This window comes from Neopsephotus bourkii, unplaced genomic scaffold, assembly GCF_033783945.1.
Source record: "Neopsephotus bourkii isolate Nb327-2 ecotype Australia unplaced genomic scaffold, CSIRO-AGI_Nbou_v1 NB_1373, whole genome shotgun sequence".
In the NCBI taxonomy this organism is placed as follows: Eukaryota; Metazoa; Chordata; class Aves; order Psittaciformes; family Psittacidae; genus Neopsephotus; species Neopsephotus bourkii.
In genome coordinates, this window is record NW_026901852.1 from 645,618 (window position 1) to 671,878 (window position 26,261).

Sequence of the window (26,261 nt, forward strand, 5' to 3'; positions counted from 1 at the left end):
GAATACTAGGATAATAGCTATCAGGGCTGGCTTTATGGCTCATTGCGTGGGAAGTGTAATGACCTGCTACTACCATATCTACATGGGAAGGTATCCTCCAGTCCCATAGACTTCTTTTCCCTCCACTTCTCTGGAAAAAAAACAGCCCCTGTAACTGCAGAAGTACAAGTGTAGATCAGATAGAGCCACAATTAACAGAACACATAATTTCCTTGTGTTAGAATTGACCTGAAAGGAATTTAAGATGCTGTGCATTATAAAATAAAACAGAAGAATAAATCTAAACTCCAACTGTCATGCCCTTACAAAAATCAGAAATAACTAACATATATAGAACAATTGTACTTTCCAGTTCTCTAGATAAGCTAAATTATCTTCTGGCATAATTTGTCAGTCTGCATTTAAACAAGAAGTTAGATAAAAGTCTGTGCATTTGTAATACTTTTATAGTCTTGCATACAGGACTTCCCTTAGTTGCTGTGCAAAATTATTGCTTTTTTGATACATATGGAAAACCCAGAAATTTTTAATCATTCTTCATGTTAGCAACTTGATTTCCTAGAATATGATTTCCTTAATTGGAAGAGGCACCAACCTGGCATGACTCATTTAAGACATTTTTTGTTAATTAATTAAATATGTGGAAAAATACAGGAACTAAAAAGCCCAAACATCTCTAATTCTGATCTAAAGTGTATAGATGTTAGCAAAATTGTTTCCATTGTTTTCAGTGATCAAAGCCTGCAGTATTCCAGATAATCTTCCAAGGTCTTTGCATTTCATCCCTATATTTATATAATTAATTATTTTTTTATTTTGGAAATGCATTCAAAACCAGGAAAACTTTAAAAGCTGCTACCAACTTCACTGTTATCCACATGGAAGCTCATAATTTTCTGTCCTTCAGTGGTATAGGAAGGATCAAGGTCTTTATTCCTAAATGGTCCTAAAAACCCAAATGCCAGTAATCATCTTTTTTCATTCCTGGCAGGTGATCTTGTAACTAAATGTAAAGTGTGAATTACAGCCAGCCTTGAAAAATACTCAGAGTCTGGAGGAAGAAAAAAGATACTGTAACTACCACAGGTTATTTGGCATCCAGTCAGCTTCCATCAGATCACTGTAAATTACCCGTCACATTACTCGGTTTCTGAACATGCTTTGTTTCAACATCCTCAGCTAAACAGTTACATAATTTGTACCTTTATTCTGTCATGCTTTCACACTTACTGTTTTGTTCTAGAAAATACCATCCTTTTACAGACTGATGAAAGTGCTCAGGGAGGTTTTCAAAGAAAGTTTTAATATTAGAGGCATATTAGCAATCCTGCTACTCCAAGCCTATTCATTTTGAAGGGTTTTTTTTTCAGTTGGTCCCAAGCTCCATCATTCGTTTATATCTCTACAGTTGAAAATGTCAACCCCCAGATTTACGTATTATTTGTCTCAAAAACTGAATGATCTTATATCCCAGTATGGATCCTCTTCCTTAAGTATGTTAGGGAATCAACTGCCTGAGGTCTGTTGCAGTGCTTTTGAGACATAAATCCTTTTGGATGCTAATTCAAAGAGACCCAGTTTGTAGGTATTTCAAGCGCAGTTGGCTTCCGGGGGTTGTCTAATTCATTCCTCTGCCCGAAACAGGATCAACCATACTTCTGTCATTCCTGGTGGATGTTAACATCCATCTTTGAAAAATTCTAGAGAGATGACTTTATTTAACTAACTTTATCATTAGGTATTTTCTCCTAGTCATTAGCCAGAATCTCCCTTGCTTCACTCTTGTCCCTGATAATGCCTTCCATGGAGGGATTAATTGGGAGTCATTTACATACTGTCAAGTCTCTTTTATATCCTCTTCCTCATTCATCTTAAACATTTTATTTTTCATTGGTTTTTGTCATCAATTCTGTACCCTGAATAATCCTCTTTCCTATTTATTCTTGCTTGTGAAGGTGTCCAAAAGCAGAAGGCAGTTCTCTGGATGAAGTCTTTATGATGCTTATTGGAGCAGAAGGTATCATTCCACTTGTCCCAAATGATGTGTCTCTTTGTACACCTTGTTTTCTAAAAAGGCTTCTGCTTAACATGTGAATCTTGGGTAAAAACCAAAATGCAGATCCATTCTGGGCAGTAAGGGTACTGATGCCATTGTATAACTTCAAGATTTTTGTTTCCCTGTCATTGCCATAGCAAATCATTTGGTTCAAAAGCTAAATCTGAGTCTTAAACTCACCATTTCGGATCTAAAATGCATTTATTTAGTTACCTTTACTTAATCCAAATGAGATAATGGCAGTCTTAATTAGCTACAAATGTTTTCTTTGAAACTTCTCTAATACTACATTTTACCTCCCAGCTGTATTTCCAGGGGTTAAGTGTGGACTATGCCAGTATAACCAGCTGTCATGGTTTATATTCAGGTACAGGCTGTGTTATCTTTACTCCGTCTGCTTTGACTTTGCTGTTTAGGATGCATAAGGATGAAAGGAGTAGAAAGCTGTAGAGAAGTAAAAATGGAGTTATTAAGCAGTTGTTGATTTGTTCATTCACATAAGGTAAAATTCTGCTGAGTAAGTAATACCCTCTGCCCTAATTATTTCTAAATCAGAATTGTAATTGGTTAAGGCATGATGTCTGGTGTTACATTGTACCTGGAAAACTTACTTGTGTTGAAAAAAATTAAATTGCACAGTGATTATAATATTTGCTATTCATATTCGCTTCTCAAGCTGTATATTGCATCAGGTGACAAGACTTTCACTTATATTTATCAATTCTCTTTTTCCTAGTATGTTATGTTTTGATAATTATAATTTATTAAGATACATGAGATTTTATTTCATGATTCCTGTTACAGCATCATTCTTTAACTGAGTTATCTCTGGTGTTGACAGTGCAATCGTTTTACTGCTGGAGAATGCAAACACCCATGGAAAATAAGATATGTTGCCAAAAATAGAATCTTCAGAATAACAAATAATAATAAATACCTGTGCCTTGAGTTGCTTAGAATACATACAATCTTTTTCAACTGGTTTTTCACAATGAACCACAATCACTGAAAATAAGAACTGCTTTTTGATTCTTCTTTCTTCTCTTATTAAAAATGTGACTTGAACTCAAGCATATTGGGGCTACATGAAACTGAAGCATGCATGCTTGTTTGTAAGACAGAAAAATTTGCTAAAGTTCAGTAATCAGAAGATTCTGGGTTTCAAATTGCAGCTTATTTATTTTCCTGTTTTTTTGTATTGGACTGAGATTTGCAATACCCTTGGTTTAGAAAATGTAGTTTATTAATGCGTACTTTGTTTACCATGAAAGCAGATGCAATCAGAATTTTGCAGGATGCAGAAACATTGATCTCACAGTAATCATTACTTTTAGATTTGGTTCAATGTTTGGGGTAAGGCAAATTTGGGTAGGGTACATGATCAATTGTGATCTAGTACTATAATGTTTATTTTTTTGGTGCAGTCATAGATTCTAATTTAGGTCATATAGATTTATTGGTTACCTCAGGAAAGAAAACATGAAGAATTTATTATACTATTGGTATGCATTTAGTGTAGAATCATCTCACCATTGCAAAGAAATATTTTTGTGACGATATCCTATATAGACACTATTTAGGATGGATCGGAAAAAAATTAGGAACATGACATTCAGAAACAAAGAAGCAGCTACATACTGTTATACTAGTTTAAATCTAGAAACTGTTGCTGACCTGACTAGGTAAAATATGTTTTCTCAGCCCATGTTTTGCAAAGAGCTGATGGCAATGAACTTGCAGGGCTCTGGCTAGTGTTAAATGTAACATAGTGATCCAAATGGAATATCTAACAAATTACATTGTAGAATTGTGATGTATGCCAAGCTCTCCATTTTGAATCATACACAGTATTTTGTAATCCTGTTTTTGCTTGTCAAAAATACACCTTATTATTTTCAGCAGCAAACTGTGCTGAAGATTGTGAGTCTTGGAAAATGACTGAGCTTCTGTTGAGGCCAATTTTTGCAACAGTATGTTAATGAAGCTTGAAAAAAGTCTCCATTTTCATGTTGAACCATATAATTGAGTTAGCACTTCAGTGCCCAAATTATGTAAGTGACAGAGAAAGGGAGAAATCAAGGGCCTTACTCCCAAAGCAGTTGAATTAAACAGGCTTCAGATCATATTAAGAATCTGTGCTTGTGCTACTTCTATTATTAGACAGAAAATTCTTTCCTGTAGGGCATTGTTAATGAGCCAATAACTTTTGGAGTTACTCATTGTATTTCCCATCACACTCATGCCTCAGGATACCCGCCTTCCATGCCCAGCCCATACTGCTGTTCCTACTGTATTATTGCTGAGAGATTCAGAAAGGAATGGTGTTACATTTAATTTAATTTGACAGTTCTAACTTTACTATTTCTTGTGGTGGACTTTGGGAGATAAGTGAGGTTTGAGAACATTTACTTCTGGACAGTGCTGATCGTCTTTCCCCATGCAAGTCTATTGGAGCTTTGTCATGGTGTGGAAGGAAAAGGCCCTTAGCTGCAAGTATGCTAGAAAAGTGCCTTACATAGCCCTTGGTTGTGGAAGGTATTGCAAATGGATGTTTTTATTTATGAAGGCTTGTCATCATTCCTGTTGAAATTTAATGCTGTATTGCTGTGAGATGGGGTCGTCAGGCCACTTATTAACTTGGCCAGAAGAAAAATAAAAATGCTTTTTGGGACCCATTGGCAATATTTCTTGAGTACCTGCTATTTAATCACCTTCCTGCTGTGTTCAGTATGTCAGTTATCTATGTTACATATTTTATTTAAGTGTATAGTATGAGGTGTGGTAATGACTTCTACTTTCACAGTAATGAAGTACTAGCTTCCCTACGGTATCTGAAATTACTATGGCACAACAGCGTCAGAGGTACTTATGACACCAAAAACCCCAGTTGCTGTATTTTATACCTTTGTTGCTGGCAGTGAATTTCTACATGGTTGCTTAACCAATTAAAACTGGTTTATTACTTTTAATTACCTGTCTAGTTTACTTTGTTTTCTAATTTATCAAATCAGGCTGGAATATTATATACATGCTTACTTTGTCGCTGACAGACCAGGTAGTTACATACCACCTTATGTGTACTGCTGACGCTCTCTCTGAGAACAGCATTATGAAAGTTGGGGGAAGGTTTTTAAATATCATGTCAAGGATCCTAGACTCAAACTGTGATTTGTTATATAGTTTCAAGTGCATCAAGCCTGTAAATAGCAATATTTGCAAAACCCCACATTAATATCTGAGAAATTACAATCTTTTCCTAAAAGATATTATGGGGAATCATTTTATACTTATTTCCTTGTTGAATTTACAACAAAGACAGTTAAATAAGAGATCGCTTTTCTCAGAGCTGTGTACTTTCTTCTGACAATCTTGCTGATTAAAGAAGGTATGTGAAGGCCAAGCAAAGACAGAGACCAAGTGAAATCGGTAGGACTCCAAGCATGTATGGATGTGTGCTATGTTACTTTTGGCACCTTCCCAACCTTCTTCACCTTTTCATCTTCAGCTCATACAGTGTGTTTCCAAATATTATCCAGGACTTCTCTTCTGGACTAAATGCCAGTTCTGTATTCCCTGTACATTAATGAAAGCATTTTTATAATTTCCTAGCATTCTTGGTTCTTACCCTGGACCTGTTGACAGTTGTCAAGACAGCTGACTCTTTCTTCTTTTTTTAATCCTCTTGTTGTTAATTTTGACTGCTTTTCAGGAAGTCTTTCGTAGATGCCATCATGCTTTCTCTTGGGGGTCCTTACAGCTATGTCCTGATTGCCTTTTCTTTTCCCACTGTGCCTCACCTTTGATTGGTTACATTTACAACGGAGTCTAGTTGCAGGCCTGTATCTAGTGGAGTGCCTCAAGGGTCGGTACTGGGACCAATATTATTTAATATATTCATCAATGATTTAGATGAGGGAATTGAGTGTACTATCAGCAAGTTTGCTGATGACACTAAGCTGGGAGGAGTGGCCGACACGCCAGAAGGCTGTGCTGCCATCCAGCGAGACCTGGACAGGCTGGAGAGTTGGGCGGGGAATAACTTGATGAAATACAATAAGGGAAAGTGTAAAGTCCTGCATCTGGGCAGGAACAACCCCAGGTTCCAGTATAGATTGGGGAACGACCTGTTAGAGAGCAGTGTAGGGGAGAGGGACCTGGGGGTCCTGGTGGACGACAGGGTGACCATGAGCCGACACTGTGCCCTTGTGGCCAAGAAGGCCAGTGGCATCCTGGGGTGTATTAGAAGGGGGGGTGGTTAGTAGGTCGAGAGAGGTTCTCCTTCCCCTCTACTCAGCCCTGGTGAGGCCTCATCTGGAATACTGTGTCCAGTTCTGGGCCCCTCGGTTTAAGAAGGACAGGGACCTGCTGGAGAGAGTCCAGTGCAGGGCAACTAAGATGATTAAGGGAGTGGAGCATCTCCCTTATGAGGAAAGACTGAGGGAGCTGGGTCTCTATAGTTTGGAGAAGAGGAGATTGAGGGGTGACCTTATTAGTGTATATAAATATATAAAGGGGGAGTGTCACGAGGATGGAGCCAGGCTCTTCTCAGTGGCAAACAATGATAGGACAAGGGGTAATGGGTACAAACTGGAACACAAGAGGTTCCACTTAAACTTGAGAAGAAACTTCTTCTCAGTGAGGGTGACAGAACACTGGAACAGGTTGCCCAGGGAGGTTGTGGAATCTCCTTCTTTGGAGACATTCAAAACCCGCCTGGACATGTTCCTGTGTAACCTTATCTAGGTGTTCCTGCTCCGGCAGGGGGATTGGACTAGATGATCTTCTGAGGTCCCTTCCAATCTCTAACATACTGTGATACTGTGACTTAAACAGCTGATTTTATGATGCTGAATCAAAAGCCTGTTCATCATCCTGTCATGTGTCCGAACTAACACTCCAGCAACTCCAGACATCCTGTAGGACTGTTTAGTTTTGTCAGCTGGGACAGAATTATTTTTTTCTTCCTAGCTGTCACAGTGCTGTTTTGACTTTAGTTTGGGAATAATGCTGATGATACACTGATGTGTAAGTTGTTGTTGCGTAGTGCTTACCCCGGTCAAGGACTTTTCAGTCTCTCATGCTCTGCCAGTGAGGAGGGGCACAAGAAGCTAGGAGGGAAAAGAGACAGGACACCTGACCCAAACTAGCCAAAGGGGTATTCCATACCACAGCATATCATGCCCAGTATATAAACTGGGAGGAGTTACCCAGAAGGGATGGAGCACAGCTCAGGTCAGGCTGGGTATCGGTCAGCAGGTGGTGAACAATTGTATTATGCATCATTTATGTTTTCTGATTTTTCATTTACCTTTTTTTGTTGTTCCTCCTTATTATTGTTAGTATTGTTATTGTTGGTATTATTTCTATTATCATTATGTTTCAGTTATTTTCAAGTATTAAACTGCTCTTATCTCAACCTATAGTTTTTACATTCTTTCAATTCTCCTCCCCATCCCAGCCACGGTGTGAATGAGCAGTTGTGTGGTATTTAGTTACTGGCTGGGTTTAAACCATGACAAGTTTTAAGATAAATTCATCATAACTAAAAGAGAATGTTTCCTCCTTTTCCCTGCCCATTTCTTTTCTTTGCTGGTTGCTGCTCTTTTATGTGGTGAAGATGAGTAGCACTATACTTTGCCTCTAAAAGCTTATTTAAAATTACTTACATGACTTGAAGATAATAACCTTACAATGGGAGATCAGCACTAGGTTATATGGAAAGTTTTCTAGAATATTTTTTAGTTTGTCTTGCTTGGTTCTCCTTTGTTTTATACCCTTTTTGTCCTGATTTTAACCAAGATTTCAATTTCTTTGTGGAAAATGTGGCTGCAAAGCACCTTCTGTTAATCTGATCTGAGACTTCTAAATGATGTTGTAGTCAAAGTCAGTCAGAATATGTCTGCATAACAGGCTACATGGAACTATAGGAAATGATTATTCTTTGGAGAATTATTAAAATGAAAGTCTTATATAATAAGATTTCAGTGACATGCTAAAGCTGAAAGTCAAGTGAAATGTGTTCCATTAATTTGTAAGAGTTGTCTTATCTGTGTATGCTCTGTAAGACAAAGAGGCACCGCATATTCCTCCTCATTGCATGAATAACCTTTAGTTGAATTCTATAGGCTGGTGTGAACTTTGTTCCCAAACCTAGTAAAGCTCTTCAGTATGGGCTGAACTTGAACTAAAAGGGATTGCATCCTTGAAGAGTTTATATTTAGGACATTCTTTTCTAGTTTTCACTAAAACTCCTCAGCAGTTGTGGCCTCGATGGCTTCAGAGAAAATATTTCACCCAATTGCTTGTGGGATGTTCAAGGGAAACAGGCAGTCAGTCTACAGGGATAAGTTTCCATCCTGACATATGATTCATTGTTAAAGTGAGTTTATATTGTTCAGGTGCCCCCCTTAATACACAGCACTCTGAAGCCTGCAGTAATCACATAAAGGAGTCATGTTTATGGCCAGGCTTCAATACATCACAGAATCTGCTTAGAAAAGGAGAGGGAAGGAGAAAGTAATTTGCAGTGCTTAAGGCACTCAGATATAAATTGGAGTCTCTTCTTCTGTGACTGACATTGCTCAAGAAGATAAGACCTTTTCTTTTTAAAGTTACAAACAAATTATACACGTGTTCACATACATGCAGCTGGTTATTCAGTGCTATGTGACAAAATAACATGAAGAATGTACAAACATGATGGTGAAATGACCTCTAACAGATAGAAGTCCTTCTAGGGCTTGAACAAATCAACCTTCAGAAAAGTCTAAACTGTTACTTGCAACTTTTAAGCAGTAAATTACCCAGAAAATAGACCATTAATCAATTTAGACAGCAGGAAATATAACCAATCAGAACAAATACTGGTGTTTTGATCAAAATGCACATTTTGATAGGTGATGTGGGCTGATTTGAGTTGAGATAGAGGCTTCTAATTTGAAATGCTTTGAGTGCAGAGTTTATAGAAACCAAAGAAATCTCTACTTGATGGTTCTTCATGGATTTACATATATTGAGGTAACTGGGGGAAAAAATCCCCACCTGTTTATTTTCTTACTAGGAGTTCAGAGGACTGCAGACTGCTGAAGGCTGTGAGTGTATTGCTCTTTTCCTAACAGAAGTGCTCACTTTTTTCTTCTTTTTTTTTTTTTTTTTCCAGATCACAAAACAAAGGCCTTAATAAAGACATTTTTATTAGACTTCTAGTGCTTTACCTGAAAAATAAACCTTCAGAATTATTGGGCTGGCATCATTAGGAACACAACATTCACTTTAAAAAGCAAATTAAAACATACTTTGCAGGAATAAACAGTATTCAGCGTGGTTGTTAGGTGATAGAGCCTATTTCTTTTATTGTGCTTTATGAGCAGTAAGACATGAAATTTGTGGCATTTTTAAAATACTATTAGCAAATGGGGCAGATGGAGGAACAGGGCAGAGGGGTTTGGGAGAACTCATTTGATCTGCTGTAGGGATACGTGGTTAAAAGCAATGTAGTAACTTGTCCCGTTTATCAAGCTCTATTGGCAGACAGCCTGTAGAAATGCTTCTTCTTAGTCCCACACAGCAAAGGGAAGAAAAACCCTACTTAAACCAAGCAGAAGTAGTAGGCAAAGCCTAAGGTTATACATGTAGTCAGCAACCATAGGTCATTATCCAGTTTGTACCTTCTCTACAGTGTGTCCAGACCCTAATGTGTAGACCCAGTTCTGGCTGCAGGAACATGGATGCCTCTCACTGTTCAAGACAGTCTCAGGTACCCAAGGCACTGTACACCTGGAAAAACAAATACAATGCAGGAGTTAGGGGAGACTCCCAGCGTTTTGGATCAGCAGCTGGAGGTGGGGCAGGGTAAATTTAGAGACTGAAAAAAGGCTAAATATCCAAATCTTGCTCTTCAGATGAAATCCCAGTCCCATAGAATTAGTAGGATTTCTATTTAAGAAGTTAGGATTTATGCTTTAATAAATAAAAGTCCTAATTTCTGAAAGAAAATTATAAATAATGAACCTTATTTGCTACCCAAACCATGGATTTAGGCAGCTGAAGGTATCTATTTTATTACTAAATAACTAGCCCAGTACCCATTTTTATAGTCAATGTAGAAGGATCTTGTCCTGAAGGTTTTCTGCTGATGTAAACGTGCGCTGATTGAGCTATGCAGTCTATCCAGCTACTCCACTGTATGCAGTATAATACAGTAGGAACAGGAGAGAAGTAACAAGCCATTTTGTTCTACCACTTATTTTTCAATTCACATATATTATATGGTAGCACATGAATTCTCAGAACTGTTTTGGAAAAGCAGGTCTGCCTTCTGGAGAATGAAGAAGTCAGCTGGGATGTTAATATTTTGACATAATTACTAATCCCCTCTGTTAGCTCCAGGAATAATTTGTCTATAGCTGTACCAAAGCAAACTTATTTCAGGCTGTTTACATACACTATGCATATATGTTTTTTTCTTGTATTTAAGAGTGATACACTTTTTCTGTCTCCTAGCTTACTACTGGCCTAATGTTTCTTTCAAACTGCACAGTGCTAAATTATAGGAATGAAATAATCAATTGCTTTAAAACTCATAATTTAAGTGATAAAATAATAAATAAATAAGATTATAAAATATAGCTTTAACTGTGTCTGACCACATACTGTACTTTCTCTATATGAAGTGTATGTAGAGGTTTTCCATTCCTGATTCTGCCCTCTAGTGAATACTTGCTACTTTGATCCTGTGTTTATGATTTTAGCAAGTGCCGATGGTGAATAACCTTGTGCATGACTACTGTATGAATTAAAGCTTTTATGACTTTTATTTTTCAAATTCTAGCAATATAGCTTTATTTCCAGTCAGACCAGAAGATCTTTTAATCTCTGCTTTCTGTCTTCACCCTCTTGAAAATTCAAATTGTTGGGAGCAGCCTTGCATTTGTGGGTGAATTCTTTCGTGGATATTCTCATCACTAATGGCACTTGGTCTTGTTGTAGAAATATTATCTCCAGTGAGGCTCACCTCCTTGAAATAGTTTCGTATTTTTGAAATACTGAATACAAGGTAAATTGCTCTTCCTTGAAAGAAAACACTATAGCATTTCAAGCTTATTGTTTAATTTGCCATCAGGTAGCTTCCTGTGATTTCATATTTGGATTTCTTTAATGAAAATCAATGAGAGACTTTAAAGCATTTTCCAATCTTATTAGCTGCAGTACAACGTCAGTGAAAACTAGGATGATGTCAGTATAACTAGGCTAAGTGTAATTCAGGTGTTAAGGACCAAAATGCGAATTCATTCACTTTAGTTCAACAATGCCAATCTATTCACTGTCACCTTACGCTCATGTGGAGGAAGAATATGGAATAAACCAGCTCTGTTTACCCTCTTCTCAAATCTAAAAGAGGTTTCCTGAAAGACTACTTCTTTCTGTTCATGCAGCAATATCTTCCAACAGCTACTATTCTTCCTCATGCAGAAGGAGTGCATGGTAACCCCTCACTGCCCCATATGTAAATGCTTAGGTGTTACCCACTTTCTGTAATGTTATGATGAAGAAATACCAATACATCAGGAGCATAGCCATGTAAATGCGTTGTGCCCTTTTCTACTCTGCTCTTTATTGTTGTGATTGTTTGGGTTTTGCCCCCCCACCACCTTTTTTTTTTTTTTTTTTTTTTACCCAAATAATCAGAGATTTCACAGGAGTGCCTCTTAAATTGAGATCAATATGAGGGGTCTCCTTCTTTGGGGCCAGTTTTGCTGGTTCATCTGCTGAGTTACGCTTTTTGAACTTCACAAAATCACTTTAATTCCACTTAAGCTATTCCATGTTATCAGTGACCTCAGAATGTTCTACCCTGGTTACACAGGATAAGGTTAAGACTTTTCTTTCATAACTAGTTCACTGAATTAGGGGGCAGATTCTGAGATCGTAAAGTGGCACAATAAAAATTGATGTTAGAGGATGGTGCAGTGAGCACTTACTTAGCCATTTGTAAATATTAATTCTGATTTTTTTTTTCTTTAGCTGTATTATTGCAAGGCAACAATTAATCTATTAAATGCATTTAGTGTAATGGAAAGCCTACAGTGTAGTATGAATCAGAAGCTAGCAGATGCTTTAATTTAGTCAGAGACAAGCTTTGAAGGCAGTCAAAGAGTCACTGAGAGAGTTCAAATGCTCTTTGTCCTGCAAAAATAAAGAGCTCATTTGTTCTGCTTTTTTTACGTAAGCATAGTCTACCTTGTTGGAAGAAAAGGATGAAGAACTGTAATCCCAAAGTCCCGTTTTTAACAAAAACCCAAATATTAAACTCATTGCTCTTACCAAAACTAGCTATATAGCAAGAAGATGCAGTTTGCAAGGGCATTTAACAAGTTTTAAAAGCTGGAGCTTAAACCCCAGAAGTATCGAGTAGTAAAGTAACTATTTCTTCTTTCTTATTTTCCTTTTATTTGTCCCACTACCCCATGACCACTGCAGTGCAGCTCTGTGACAGATGTTGCCAGCAAAAGACTGGGTTTTGAGAGCTGCTAGGTACCAGGCAGCTTCTGCCAAAGCTAAAATACACAGTACCTCACATTGACAGGGCTCAAGACACAAGATGCTCAACCCTTGGCAGGGACTACTTCTTTACTGTCAGAAAATTCTTCTATAGCAGTTGTTGCTACCTAAGGAGGAAAGCAGTTATGATCAGAATTTGTCTGATTGTATGACAGACACAGTGGACTAGTTTGCTTCTGAAACTGTAGAAAAACATTTTAAAGTTTTGACTAACTACATCATTAGTCCTTGCTTTGTTCCTTTTGGATCAAGTAATTTGTGTGTGTGTTTGTAAGGATGTCCCTGTGACAAACTGAAGATACTCTTTTCTACATCTTTTCCATCAATTAAGACCTAATATCGGGTTAAAATCTTTTCCCACCCTCCACTCCCCACGATTTTTATCAGTAATTTGGAGAGTGAACTGGAGTTGAAGATTCCCTTCTCTTTTGCTTTTTGTAGTTTCTTGTAACACACTTGGAGCTTCTTTAGTTTTTTGTAGCACACTTGTCCTCCACAGCACTTCATGCTGGTAATTTCTCCTAAGAACATCATCCCATTCCCTTTGCAAATTATTTTTATTCTCAGGAAGGTTCAAAGATGGTTCTAGGTTTACTACTTTTACTGGTGAATAGGTACAATTTTAGCTGTGCAGCATCTAGTAGAAGGCAGTGCTTTTATCATTGGCTCTACCTTTATCCCATGAAATAACATAGACATTTAGTGTTCCATGCTTTTGAAGAGTCCTATTTGAGCTGATTATACCTGTGCCAATCTCAAGTGGCAAATTATGTTCACTTCTTACCTGTTCAATTATCTACTTATTCCTAGAGAAGGTTGTTTTCTCAGTTTCATCTCTGGTTTCTATCGCAAAATCTTCAATATTTTTTTACCCGGAATCTCCATAGCATGCCCATTAAAAGTGATATTCAATTATATTTAGTATGGGCATATAAAATCTGGGAGTCTGCAGTTTGTCTACATGCCTTTAATGGCAAAACAATAGTGTACCTGCACAAAGCAGTACTAGACCGTCTTGACATGACCAATAGTAAAATCCAAATTCTTCTGGATTTACTAAAGGATAAATTGTCTTCCCTTTTCCTTCATTAACTCTTGAAGACCTATATAATCTTTTACCCCTCCTTCATGGTCATGGCTACGTCTATGCCCTTTTGTCAACCCTAATCATACAATAATAGAATGGTTTGTTTTGGAAGGGGCCTTAGAGACCATTTAGTTCCAACCCTTGGCATGGGCAGGGACAGCTTCTACTAGACCAGGTTGTTCAAAGTCCCATCCATCCTGGCCTTGAACACTGCCAGAGATGGGACGTCCATAACCTTTTCATCACAGATTTCCAGCAGGTATCTTGTGTGTAAGTCTGCCTTGATTACTGTATGCAGTTGCTCAACAGAAGATTGTTTAACTGACTGAATTGGGGGGGGGGGGGGGAAAGGGGGGGGAAGGGCATAATTTATAATTAAACTCTGGTGTCACATGAATTCTTTTAAATGGGAATATGTGAGGGTTACAATATTCTTATTTCTCCTTAATTCTATTACTGTCATTAAAATTACTGTCTTCACTAAACTGTTAGTATGTCTGGCAAAATAAAATGAAGGATACATGTAATTGTATAGATAAATGCTTGTGTACATGTGTGTATATATGTGTATTCTAGCTATTATGCAGCACTTGATAATGGACCGATCTCAGAGAGGCAAGTTAAGATTGAAGTTAGCAGAGCTGTAAAACCTCTAGGAAAAGACACAACTACTAGCCTGAAATTTGCCCTGCAGAATAAAATAAGCCATAGAAAAGATGGCTTTATTACAGGAAGAACTTAGTTATGCTACATAACTTTGGAGCTTTCAGGCTTATTTTTTGTGGTGTAAAGCATGACTATATCATCCATAGACTGAGCAAGTATGGTATTTTGCTTCAGGATCTGATTTTTTAGGTTCTGACTTGACAGATTAACAAAAATCAGTTGTCCTAGATTTAATTCTCTGTATTTCATTTGCAAATGAGTTTATTGTTTCAATAAAAGACATATTTTGATATTTTCAAAGTAGATTTAATTAATATGTGCCATATTTACTAATGCTATGTCTGAAAACTAAAAAGTAAAAGAAATCATAAAGAGAAATTTTAAATTAAAAAAAAAAAAATTGCGGCCAAAATTCAGATACCAATGTCATCCCGTCAGTGTAAAGTATTAAAGGCCGTCGATGGCATTAAATGCTACAAGTTTTTCTCACAATCTTAGTTTTTTGCAACTTTTTTGTAATACAGTAAAACTGGATATTGTCATCATGTGCTTAAGTCCAGAAGGAACTCAATATATGGTAGAGTGTCTTGACTACTTAAATTGTCAGATTGTCCAGAAGTTATCAAATTCTACAGTTCCTTGGCATAAAAAGTTCTCGCTGACTTAATCAGTAAATCCCTGTATTATTAAACAGACAAAGTGTACTTTGTAACTGCAAGATGGTTTCTTTTTCTGTGTGCCCATTTTGAAAAAAACAAAGGATAATCAACACATATATTTGAGGTGTGATTTTGCAATTCATCTAAAAGAAATCCACTTGAATTTTCATAGGACAAAGCTGTCTAGTAAAGGATACCTTTTATTTTCAAGGAAGCAAAACACCAAACCCCTATGTACTTCTTGGGAATTCCAATTTAAAAGAGAATTTCTTTCTGGAATTTGAATTATGGATGATAATCTCTTGTGTTTGCAGAATGTGCAAAAATTAAGAAATTTAGTAAACTATGGCAATATTTGAGCTGTATGTACTGTATCCCATAAAAATGGTTAAAAACTGAAATATAATAAGTACATTATAATAACTCATTACATACCTTTAGTGCCACCTATATGCAAGCAATGGTGTGAGAAAGTTAAAGCTTGTTCCCTGAAAGTATGTTGTCAGCAGTGTTCACCCCCAAGTAATTGCAAATAAATTTATTATATGCCAATTTAGTAGGAAGTTATTATTGTTTAGCATAATGCTTGATTTTATTTTACCTACATACAGTTCTTCCAATTAGTCAGTTTTACACTAGACATAATAGTACCTTTTTATTATATTGCTTTGAATGAGTTTTCTTCAATTAAACTTTTGAAACTACCTTCATCTTTTTCAAAGAAAAGTTTAATATCAAGCCTAAAAAAAAAAACCAGAAGTTATTGTGTAAGTGCTTGTTGGCTTATCAAATTTGAAATGTAAATCACAGAATTGGAGCTGGCTTTTATTTCATTAGTTGTATCTGGTTTATATTTCATTTTGTGGCATCACTTGCAAGATTTAAGTCTCAGTGTTTTGCTATTGGAATTGTGTTCTTTTTCTCCCAACATGACTTAATAACTGAAGGATGCCAAGTGAAATCTTGTTCAGAGTTACTATTAACTTGCTACGTACAAACTATTAAACTTTTACAGGAACTCAGTTTCAGCAGCAAGTACCTACTTCTGTAGAGTGATTTTATTTTATATCAAGTAGTAAGAAAAAGTTGATAACCCTATGACAACTGAATATAAAGCCACAAAACTGCAAGGCTCTATAAATTTTTTTTGCTGTCTTACTAAAGGGTACAAAATACTCTAAAGACTGCATGAAGTATAAGCCTATAGTCATGCCAAAGAGAAGTAATTCAGAATATCAGCATTTGCCACAAAAACAATTAAATAGGTGTTTTCATACTGCAGTGTCTTTACTACTCTGTGTTTCTATTAATAGTTTTGAATTCAAGCATCACACGCTGTATGTTAGTAATCTCCAGTCCCTCAGTAGTTAACAGGAGAGTAATGCAGACATTCACTTTAATAATATTGCAGTGTTAACGCTGCAAAATAAGGAGAGGGTTTATGTTTATAACAAGTCTGAATCTAAATGATGACTGTTAAGAAGTTACTGATTATAACTTGTGCCACTGCATTCTGCCCCTTTAGAGAAAAAACAAGTGCAAATACTATACCGATATAATTTATAGCAGCTCCCCCCTTCTTCAATACATACAGGCTTCTCTAGCTTTTTGGTTTCAGAATGGAGCAGTCCAAATCATGTTATTAGCATAAACACCTTTTGTGGGCAGTCACAGGTTAAAAAATAAATTTTATTAAGCAGTGCTGTAGATAATAAAAAAGTCCGATGACCTCAGTAGGGTCAAAGTTTCAGCTCTGGTATTAAGACATCAAAATGAGGGATGTTTCTCAACCCTTTCTCTAGATCATGCATTCAGCTGTGCTCAGAATATCACCTTCAGTTTCTAATAATCAGTTTTCAGCTGAGAAAAATGAGACAAAGAAGCATCTTACAATGTGATTGCCAACCTGCAAAGAAACTCTTTTTTAAAATTCAATATATTATAATTCATTCTCAAGCTTTTCAGAGAAGGGACTTTAAACATATCACTGATCACTAAGCGTTGTTTAAGTTGTCCTGTAATTTGAGGTTTTTATGACAGATCTGAAATAGATCTCAAGGAGGCCATAGAAAAAGAATACCATCTCTTTAAAAAAAGCAGTAGCTTTCAAGGCCCAGGATGGCCTCTGTGCTGAGATTAATAAAGCTTGACAATGCATTCTGAATGCAAGCAATGACTTCTATTACAAGGGGAAAAATGAAAAAGCTGCTATTACTGACATAGTCAATAGATTGCACCTCAGTGTATACTGTACTTTCTACATTTTTAATATAAATGTGTTCAGTTTCAGAGACAGGAGCATTATCAGCATTCATTTTACTTGAGGCAATAATGTGAGAAGTTGTCTCGTGTAATAAATAAATAACCTGTCTTTAAAACCATTTACTCAGATTGCTTTTCCCAAATGCTTATTTAGAGGTGTGCTCCGGGAGGTGTCATATACAAAGACATCCCCGTTATAAGTGTTTTATAAAACACAGGTTTTTAACTTTATGCATAATATAATTGTTTGTGGGGTATTTTTCTTCTGCTGGTTTTAGAAATAATGTAATAGCAGTCTTAGTTGTAAGATGCAGCTTAAGGCCTCCCTGTTTCTCAGGTGCTCTTGGTGGCCATGAAGACCTGCCAGTAGGGGCCAAAAAGTTTTCCAACATGACTGGCAGTTGCCCCTTTATCAATTTGAGACTTACCTTTTCTTTTCCATCATATTTTTCTGGACTTGAAAGAATGGAAGAAATTCTCTTATCTGTATAAATATACATATTCATATCTTCATAGTATTTGTAGATATACATAGTAGGAGCACCCCTTCCTACTGCAAAATGATCTCTGTGTAAATGGATCATGTTAAATGGCACTTCATTATAAAGTAAGACATTGAGCTAATTCAGGCTTTGTGTGGTCACTCTGCATCTGTCTTGGCAAATACATTTATGTAGAGCAAACCCATTTCAATCCGTTCAGAAGGATAGGGAAGGAGGTATGTATCATATAGGTAGCTTATAAGAACATAAAAATGTGAGAAAACCAGCAAACTTTGAATGAACTTCTGTCAATATCTAATATCAAGGAGATGTTTTATACTCGTCTGATGTCTGGCTGTAACAGATTTTTCTTCTAACATAATCAGAACAATGGGACGGATATATATCTCTAATGCCTCTTTTACATCAGCAAAAATGTGCTGATTTCATTGGAGTGACCCTTGATTTATACTGTTGTAAAGAAAGAGGAATCAGGCTGTAAATATATAAGGGAGGGAAAGCATAACTGTCTTAGATGTCTGGAGACTCTAAGTACAAAATACAGGAAGATTTATTTGGAGTGGCTCAGGGGTTCTAGCTAGCATAATAGGCTAGCACAGGAAATTTAGGCTGACTGGAAACAGCGTGGTTTACTCTTCCGTAGCTTAGCTATCTGTGGCTCAAGGTGAAAACTTCATTATTTAATAGACAGACAAGTTTCTGACTAGAGTTTAAAGAAACACATGGAGGTGAAGATACACCATTTATGCATACCTAATTCTATTCTAGTGCTAGATCTGGTTTGTAAAAAATCTTGCCCTCCAGAGACCTCCCACTTCAAATGGCAGATTTTTATGTAAAACCGGAAAGTTTATTCTTTCTCTATTCAGCAAAGAAAATATCTTTTCACTAGTAGGGGTACACTATATAAATTTATCTGCAATACTTTCTTTAGGTCATAGAGGGAAACATAATTTAGAAATATTATGGAAGGCAAAACTTACTATTTCTGTCCTAGAATTCAGCACTGATCTGATTACTTTTGACTGTGATTCCAGGTTATCTACCTAGTTTGTCTACAGTGTTATTTCCAACATGTGTTTTCCCATGAGGAATATGCTGATTTGGTTGTTGCCCTGATGAAATATAAACAACAAAAATTAAGTACAAGAATTGCTTTTTCATAAAAAGGAACACTATATACACAATAAATGACAGGCTTGTATTTAGAAGAATTCTGAAATCAAAGTATATTCAGCCTGCAATTTCCAATATAAATTGCTCATTTCAAACCATAACCCTAAGCATAATTAGATCACACAGTTTCAGCATCTGGGCTGTGTTATCAGTCTGTTAAGTGATGTTGTAAAAGCTATGGGTAGTAGGAACAATGAAAGAAACTAATGCCCACCTACAGAGCTTCTGATTGGCAGACTTTCTCGCTCCTGCATTTCCTATTTTCTGCTGGACAGAGATGCTGCTTTCCTGATACTCTTTTACACCTCTCTACTCTGTGGCTTTTCCATGGTCATAGAAATCACCAGAGCTGAAGCAGAGGTGACATTTTTGATGGTGACATAGTTTCCATCTTCTGCCTCTCATACAGCAGGGTGGCAGTGAGAAAATTCAGCCTTGAGCTGCAATTAGTGGTTGCTCACTCATTTCATCTGAAGCGCAGTCATCTAACTAATTACAACATTTCTTCATTTAGAGATAATGTGACAGATAAAATGGGGTCCTGTGAATCTCACCATGTACATGCATGAAAGATTCTTTTAATTTATAATTGAGTATGTCAGACCAGCAGACCTGAGATCCTTCCCAGGATGGAAGGACAATATAAGAAAATTCCTTAGCAAATGCTCTTGTGCTGCCCTCCCTACTGTTCCATACTCCTTTCCCTTTCCTTTAGATTTAATGAGTTAGCAGCCAGAAGCTTAATTGTGGTAGATAGCTAATGGGTGCCATAAAGTCTTAAATATTGTAAAAGAACATGAGACATTGATTGTTAGCGTGTTTGTCAAGTAATTTATAGATGTACAGCAGTTGTGTAAACAAAATGGTGATTTACATGGATAAAAATTAATTTCTTCAGTAGACGTATCCTCTATTAGGTCATGTCATGGTCATTTTAACTAAAGAAAACTGTATAAAACCAACTTTAGATTGGTTATGTTGAAAAATAAATTTAAATTTGATTTTTGTTGAAGAATGATTTAGATTGGTTATGTTGAAAAATAAATTTAAATTTGATTTTTGTTGAAGAATAATACACCATGATCCCTTTTTTTTTTTTTTCATTTAATTCCTTTCTTTTGTACATGTAGCTTTGTTACCAATGTCTGAACTTCAGTGAAGCTCAGATGTCAGCTTCAACTATTATTACAAATCCCTTAGTCCCCTGGAAAAAAATGTGAGTGAAGAGCCTGGGCAGCTTCTATTATATGAGAGAACCAGCTAATCAAAGATAATGAGCATTTAAATGTATAGGTTTATTTCTTTGTGTTTTTAAAGAAATAAGCTCTTTTGAAAATATTTTTTTATATTATATATATGCTTTTTTTTAAGCCAAAATCTGGGTGATTCCTTAATACTGTACTGGACTTTGCCAGCATGCAGGCTGAGGCTTTGTTGCTTACCAAATTTTACATGCTGTGAAAGCAGTTTTGAAAAATAGGAGTCATTGAGTAATATCTTTAATAGTCCCATAAATCAGAGACTTATTTACATAGAAATGAAAATTCAAACCGAAGTGCACAAAGACGTGACAGTGCCCTAAGTTAGGGATCAACATGAAAATATGACCTCAAGTTTCCATGCTGAAGTAAATTAGATATCTTATGTTGGGAGATATCTTGTATATATTTGTTATTTTAACTCAACCACAGTCAGAGAAGGATGATATTCACTGGTCTTTGAGATGATGCCTGTAAGCAATTCATTAAATTCTTATCATTGATAGTATAAAAAGTACATGAAATATTCAGTAGAAAAATCACATCAACAAGTTCTGTTTGTTATCTGTAATAATGCTGATTTGGAAATGTGTACTGAGATCTGTGGAAAAGCCCTGCAGAAGGTGGAAGTAAACTCTGTACTTTCTATTAACCAGTTATTCAGTGTCATTCAGAAGAGGCAGCGATGAATTTTGAGACAGTAAAATCAAGGTTTGTCAAAGAATGATACTGGCCGCCTCAGGAATAAAAAAAACCCAACAGTGAACTGAAGCAAGTTGGGAAAAAAAACTCTCAATGCTTTAAACACTGTAGCAAATTCTGAGACAAACTTGTGGGGTCAATATTGAAGTGCGAATTCACAAGTGGCCGTTTTAGAGTTAGAATACTTAACTAAATCTAAGCTGTAGTGGTCAAGGCAACACCACCTAATTAAAGGTCTAAAAAAGGAGTTCCACCCACAGGGAATAGATGAAAAAGCTTTCAGATTAAACAGATTGGGAAGTTGCAAATGAGATATGTAACTTTTATTAAAAGAGATACAGCAATTTTCCCTGTGGTAAGGTCAGATGATGAAAAAAGACTATGTGCAAAGTATTTAGAAATAGAATGTATTATTTAGAGCAGTCCCTCCTTTCAGTTTTTTCAGTCTGTGAATGAGAATGTAACTTTAATTACACATTTGCTTCTTTCAGTGAAGACCCCTCTGGGCTCAGTTTTGATTTTTATTTATTTTTTTTTAAACCTTAGTTTAGTTTGTTAGTCTTTAAGCACCTCTGCACTCCTGTTGACTTTGTGCCTACTTAAATAAGCCCTACTGAACCTGCATGAAGGTTACTGAATCAGGCTGAATGCTGATCATAAATGTCTATTAAAATCTGTATAATTGGACATAAAGACTATTTTTACATAAATCGAAGAACAGCAACTTTTAAAATTATTTAATGAGTTGCATATTGAGTAGATTTGTTTGCAAGCTAATATCATTACTGCTTGAAATTACTCCTCTGTTACAAAATCTAATCCTGTACATGTAGGTTGTCATAGCAGTTTCAATTAAATTGTGTTTATATAGAATCATAGAATAGTTAGGGTTGGAAAGGACCTTAAGATCATCAAGTTCCAACCCACTGCCTAGGGCAAGGACACCGCCAAACCATGTTACTTCCTCCTTATATCCAACTTAAACTTCCCCTGTTTGAACTCGTTACCCCATGCCCTTTCACTACAGTCCCTACTGAAGAGTCCCTCCCCACATCCCTATAGGCTCCCTTCAGATACTGGAAGGCTGCTATGAGGTCTCCACGCAGCCTTCTTTTCTTCAGGCTGAACAGAACCAACTTTCTCAGCCTGTCTTCATAGAGGAGGCGCTCCAGTCCCCTGATCATTCTCGTGGCCCTCTTCTGGTCTGTAGTTCCCTGAGTCATCCATTTTCCCCTTCTTGAAAATGGGGGTTTTATTACCCCTTTTCCAGTTGTAATATAGTACATATCATGCTTGACCAATCTCGTAGCCGTTTATGAGGAAATAACACGGTGAATGGATGATGGCAGAGCGGTGGATGTGGTCTACCTTGACTTCAGCAAAGTGTTTGACACAGTCTCCCACAGCATGCTCACAGCTAAATTAGAGGAAGTGTGGTCTGGATGATTGGGTAGTGAGGTGGACTGTGAACTGGCTGAAGGAGAGAAGCCAGAGAGTTGTAGTCTATGGGGCAGAGTCTAGTTGGAGGCCTGTATCTAGTGGAGTGCCTCAAGGGTCGGTACTGGGACCAATGTTATTTAATATATTCATCAATGATTTAGATGAGGGAATTGAGTGTACTATCAGCAAGTTTGCTGATGACACTAAGCTGGGAGGAGTGGCCAACACGCCAGAAGGCTGTGCTGCCATCCAGCAAGACCTGGACAGGCTGGAGAGTTGGGCAGGGAATAACTTGATGAAATATAACAAGGGAAAGTGTAGAGTCCTGCATCTGGGCAGGAACAACCCCAGGTTCTAGTATAGGTTGGGGAACGACCTGTTAGAGAGCAGTGTAGGGGAGAGGGACCTGGGGGTCCTAGCGGATGACAGGATGACCATGAGTCGACACTGTGCCCTTGTGGCCAAGAAGGCCAATGGCATCCTGGGGTGTATTAGAAGGGGGGTGGTTAGTAGGTCCAGAGAGGTCCTCCTTCCCCTCTACTCTGACCTGGTGAGACCTCATCTGGAATATTGTGTCCAGTTCTGGGCCCCTCGGTTTAAGAAGGACAGGGACCTGCTGGAGAGAGTCCAGTGCAGGGCAACTAAGATGATTAAGGGAGTGGAGCATCTCCCTTATGAGGAGAGACTGAGGGAGCTGGGTCTCTATAGTTTGGAGAAGAGGAGATTGAGGGGTGACCTTATTAGTGTATATAAATATATAAAGGGGGAGTGTCACAAGGATGGAGCCAGGCTCTTCTCAGTGGCAAACAATGATAGGACAAGGGGCAGTGGGTACAAACTGGAACACAAGAGGTTCCAGTTAAACTTGAGAAGAAACTTCTTCTCAGTGAGGGTGACAGAACACTAGAACAGGCTGCCCATGGAGGTTGTAGAGTCTCCTTCTCTGGAGACATTCAAAACCCGCCTGGACACGTTCCTGTGTAACCTTATCTAGGTGTTCCTGCTCCGGCAGGGGGATTGGACTAGATGATCTTTTGAGGTCCCTTCCAATATCTAACATACTGTGATACTGTGATATATCTTTTATAGTATCTATTTATTTCTATTTATAGTATAAATTTTTTCCAGTCCTAATATAGTATAGTTGTATAGTTCTGTTTAATTTAGCTCAGCTAAAGCAGCGTGGGGTGGTTCCATCCTCTGTGCTGACTGAAGACAGAGCAAAGGTAGTGTTAGTTGCAAAGTTATTAAGAAGAATTAGTCAGAGATCTGATAAGCCGATTTTTCTTTGGTTGGCAAACACAGCCTTTCTCTGGTCCTGATATAGGTCCTCCTAAAGAGAAGATTTAAATCTTCTAGGATCTTTATATTCAGTGATCCAGTCAGAATTTAATGAGAATAAAAGGGCATTAATTATACCAAAACTAATGTAATCTTTTCCTTTATTTTCTGTTTATACATTTAAATAGCTTAGTCTTGAGTCAGAAAGCAAGCCAAGGCTTTTCCCACCTTGCTCAAAGCTCCTTTGCTGCTATGCAGTCCTTGGACTTTCTTGCTTTAAACTTTGAACTCATGCACCGTTGCCAACAGGGAGAATTTAAAGTCCTAAATTGGTTCCTGTTTGAGGCATTCAATTAGAAGTGCCTGAACTACAATCAACCCCCATAGCGTTTAACAAACAGCGATGATTACTTTGATTGTATCAAGCTGCAGCAACCACTCCAGGTTCCCTGGTTAGTCCTGCAAGAATGATTCAGATGATGCCAAAGAAGGAATGGTAAGAAGTATCTGAAGATCAGAATGGAAATCAGTAAGTAGGAAAATGCTGAAGACGAGAAAGAGGGACAAGGAGGATTATCACATGCTTGTAAAAGGGTTGGGTGCTGGCAGAGAGCCTGTTGGCTGCTAAAATGAAAGCTTGTTTTGGAACAGTACAACAGACCAAACAGATTAATCTTCAGTCTGCTTTCTGGTTGAAGTTAATTTCTGCATGCAGAGTCTCTTCTGTCCTTCTTTTCTGTCTGATGAATAATATTTTAATTTGTTTCTGTGACCCCTTTATTAATTTAGCCATAATTCTGCAACTTTTCACCGGAATCAGGGTATCACTTCTTCGAGGCTTCTAAACAGACTGATTATGTCCTTCATGCAATGAAGAGTCAAAATCAGTGAATTGGACAAATTTTCTGCTCTAAAGGGATTAATCAGCCATTGTGGAGCCTGCTGGGTTGGCTAACATTAGACCTCTGCAGAATGCACCCCCAAAATTAAATGAGACATTCAGATCAGAAGCTGAGCCTACATCTGTGGAAGGAGGTTAGAGATAGCTTGGTGAAAAAATGCTTAATATCAGTTACTCCCTAGGAAGTTTAAGTCCTCTTAAATTGTAACTGTCTCTTGAAGAATCTATATAGAAAATAATAAAATACGAACCTTGTGTGGTTAGTATTCTGGAGAGATTAAACTAGTGTATATTTTATATTTTCAATATATTATACAGTCAAACTAGGTATAATTCACCAAGAACATTATAGAAGTGTATTAGAGGCTAAGCTCTCCTCAGAAGAGGCACAGTGTCATCAAAGGTGACACCATTGTACGCATTTCCTGTCTGGTTACATTATGGAGAAGGAAATCTTATTTATCATAAATTCTACCCTTCGATAATGTTCATGAATGAATATAGAGTGCTGGATTGGGCATCAAATGAACAATATTTGCAAACACTGGCTTTGAATTTATGTTTCCTGCAGACCTACTTAAAACTGATCCTTTGAGATCTGTGGGTATGTGAGTAGAGGAAAATGTTATAAAAATTAAATAACCTCAGTTTACCATCAGCTAAGCTGTGAGGTGTGAAAGATATGTCAAAATTTGAGAATAAATAAGTTTAATTACCATTATTTTGCATATAGTCTTTGAATTTTCCCAACTGTATGAGGTGTGTCTTAAAATTCAGTCTACTTTAACATCCGTGATCTCTCTGATGGAACAGAAAATCTGTTTACAGAGCTAGCTAATTGAATATGCACTGTAAAAACTTTTCAGATTTCTCATTAACAATACTACCAGCAATAAATGGAAGTATCTCTTTTGTTTAAAATTGAACATTCATTTAAAAGAAGTCTGTATCCAAAATCAAGACCAGTCATATGTTCATTAAAGCTAAATGATAAATCACATTGCAACACTTCCACGTGCCCTCACTAAAGAACCAGAATATTTCCACAGATATTATAGACATTATGCTGATGACTGTTGTTTAACTGCGTCCCCTAGTACATGCAGTGCGAATGCTATGCAATGAAATCATCAGGTTATTAAAGATGGCATTATGCAGGTGGAGTTATACAGAATTAGGTACCTGTTAGAATTTCAGCTGTAAAATATTTGAGTCAAATGTAGTGCAGCAGACAGAATTAAGGTGACACCAAAATTTCTTATTTCTTGTAAAATCTCAGAAACAAAAAAGCTTTCAGGAATATCATGTGAGTCTTCCAGTGACTTTAAAGATAAAACCAAGCAAAGCTGATTATTTTTTGTCAATCTATTGGTCTAAAAAAACCAACCAACCAACCAAAAACAAAACAAAACACAGCATTTAAACTATATTCCCATGGATCAGAGTATCATGAGCAGTTACTTTTCCGTATACACTTTATCTATAGAAGGATATTCCCACAAGCTACAAGTGTTTTCTTTCTTGTGCCAAATTGCAGGGCTGCACTTAAACTGAGGTCATTCAGGCCACAGTCGTTAAAACCTATTAAAACTCAGAATGAAATACTTCGAGTGCTCATTTTGCAGTTGCAGAAATACGGTGGTCTGATAAGCACTGGTGATTTTTCAGCAGGGGAAAAAAGGAAAAATTAAAAAAGAAAAGCTCAAGGC

At 37.0% G+C, this 26,261-nt stretch overlaps 1 protein-coding gene across 8 annotated transcripts in view; it reads left to right on the plus strand.

Annotated features, from left to right (window-relative positions):
- NLGN1 (neuroligin 1) overlaps positions 1-26,261 on the plus strand; it is a 424,270-nt gene that overhangs the window by 318,025 nt on the left and 79,984 nt on the right. The gene's annotated exons all lie outside the window — the stretch shown is intronic.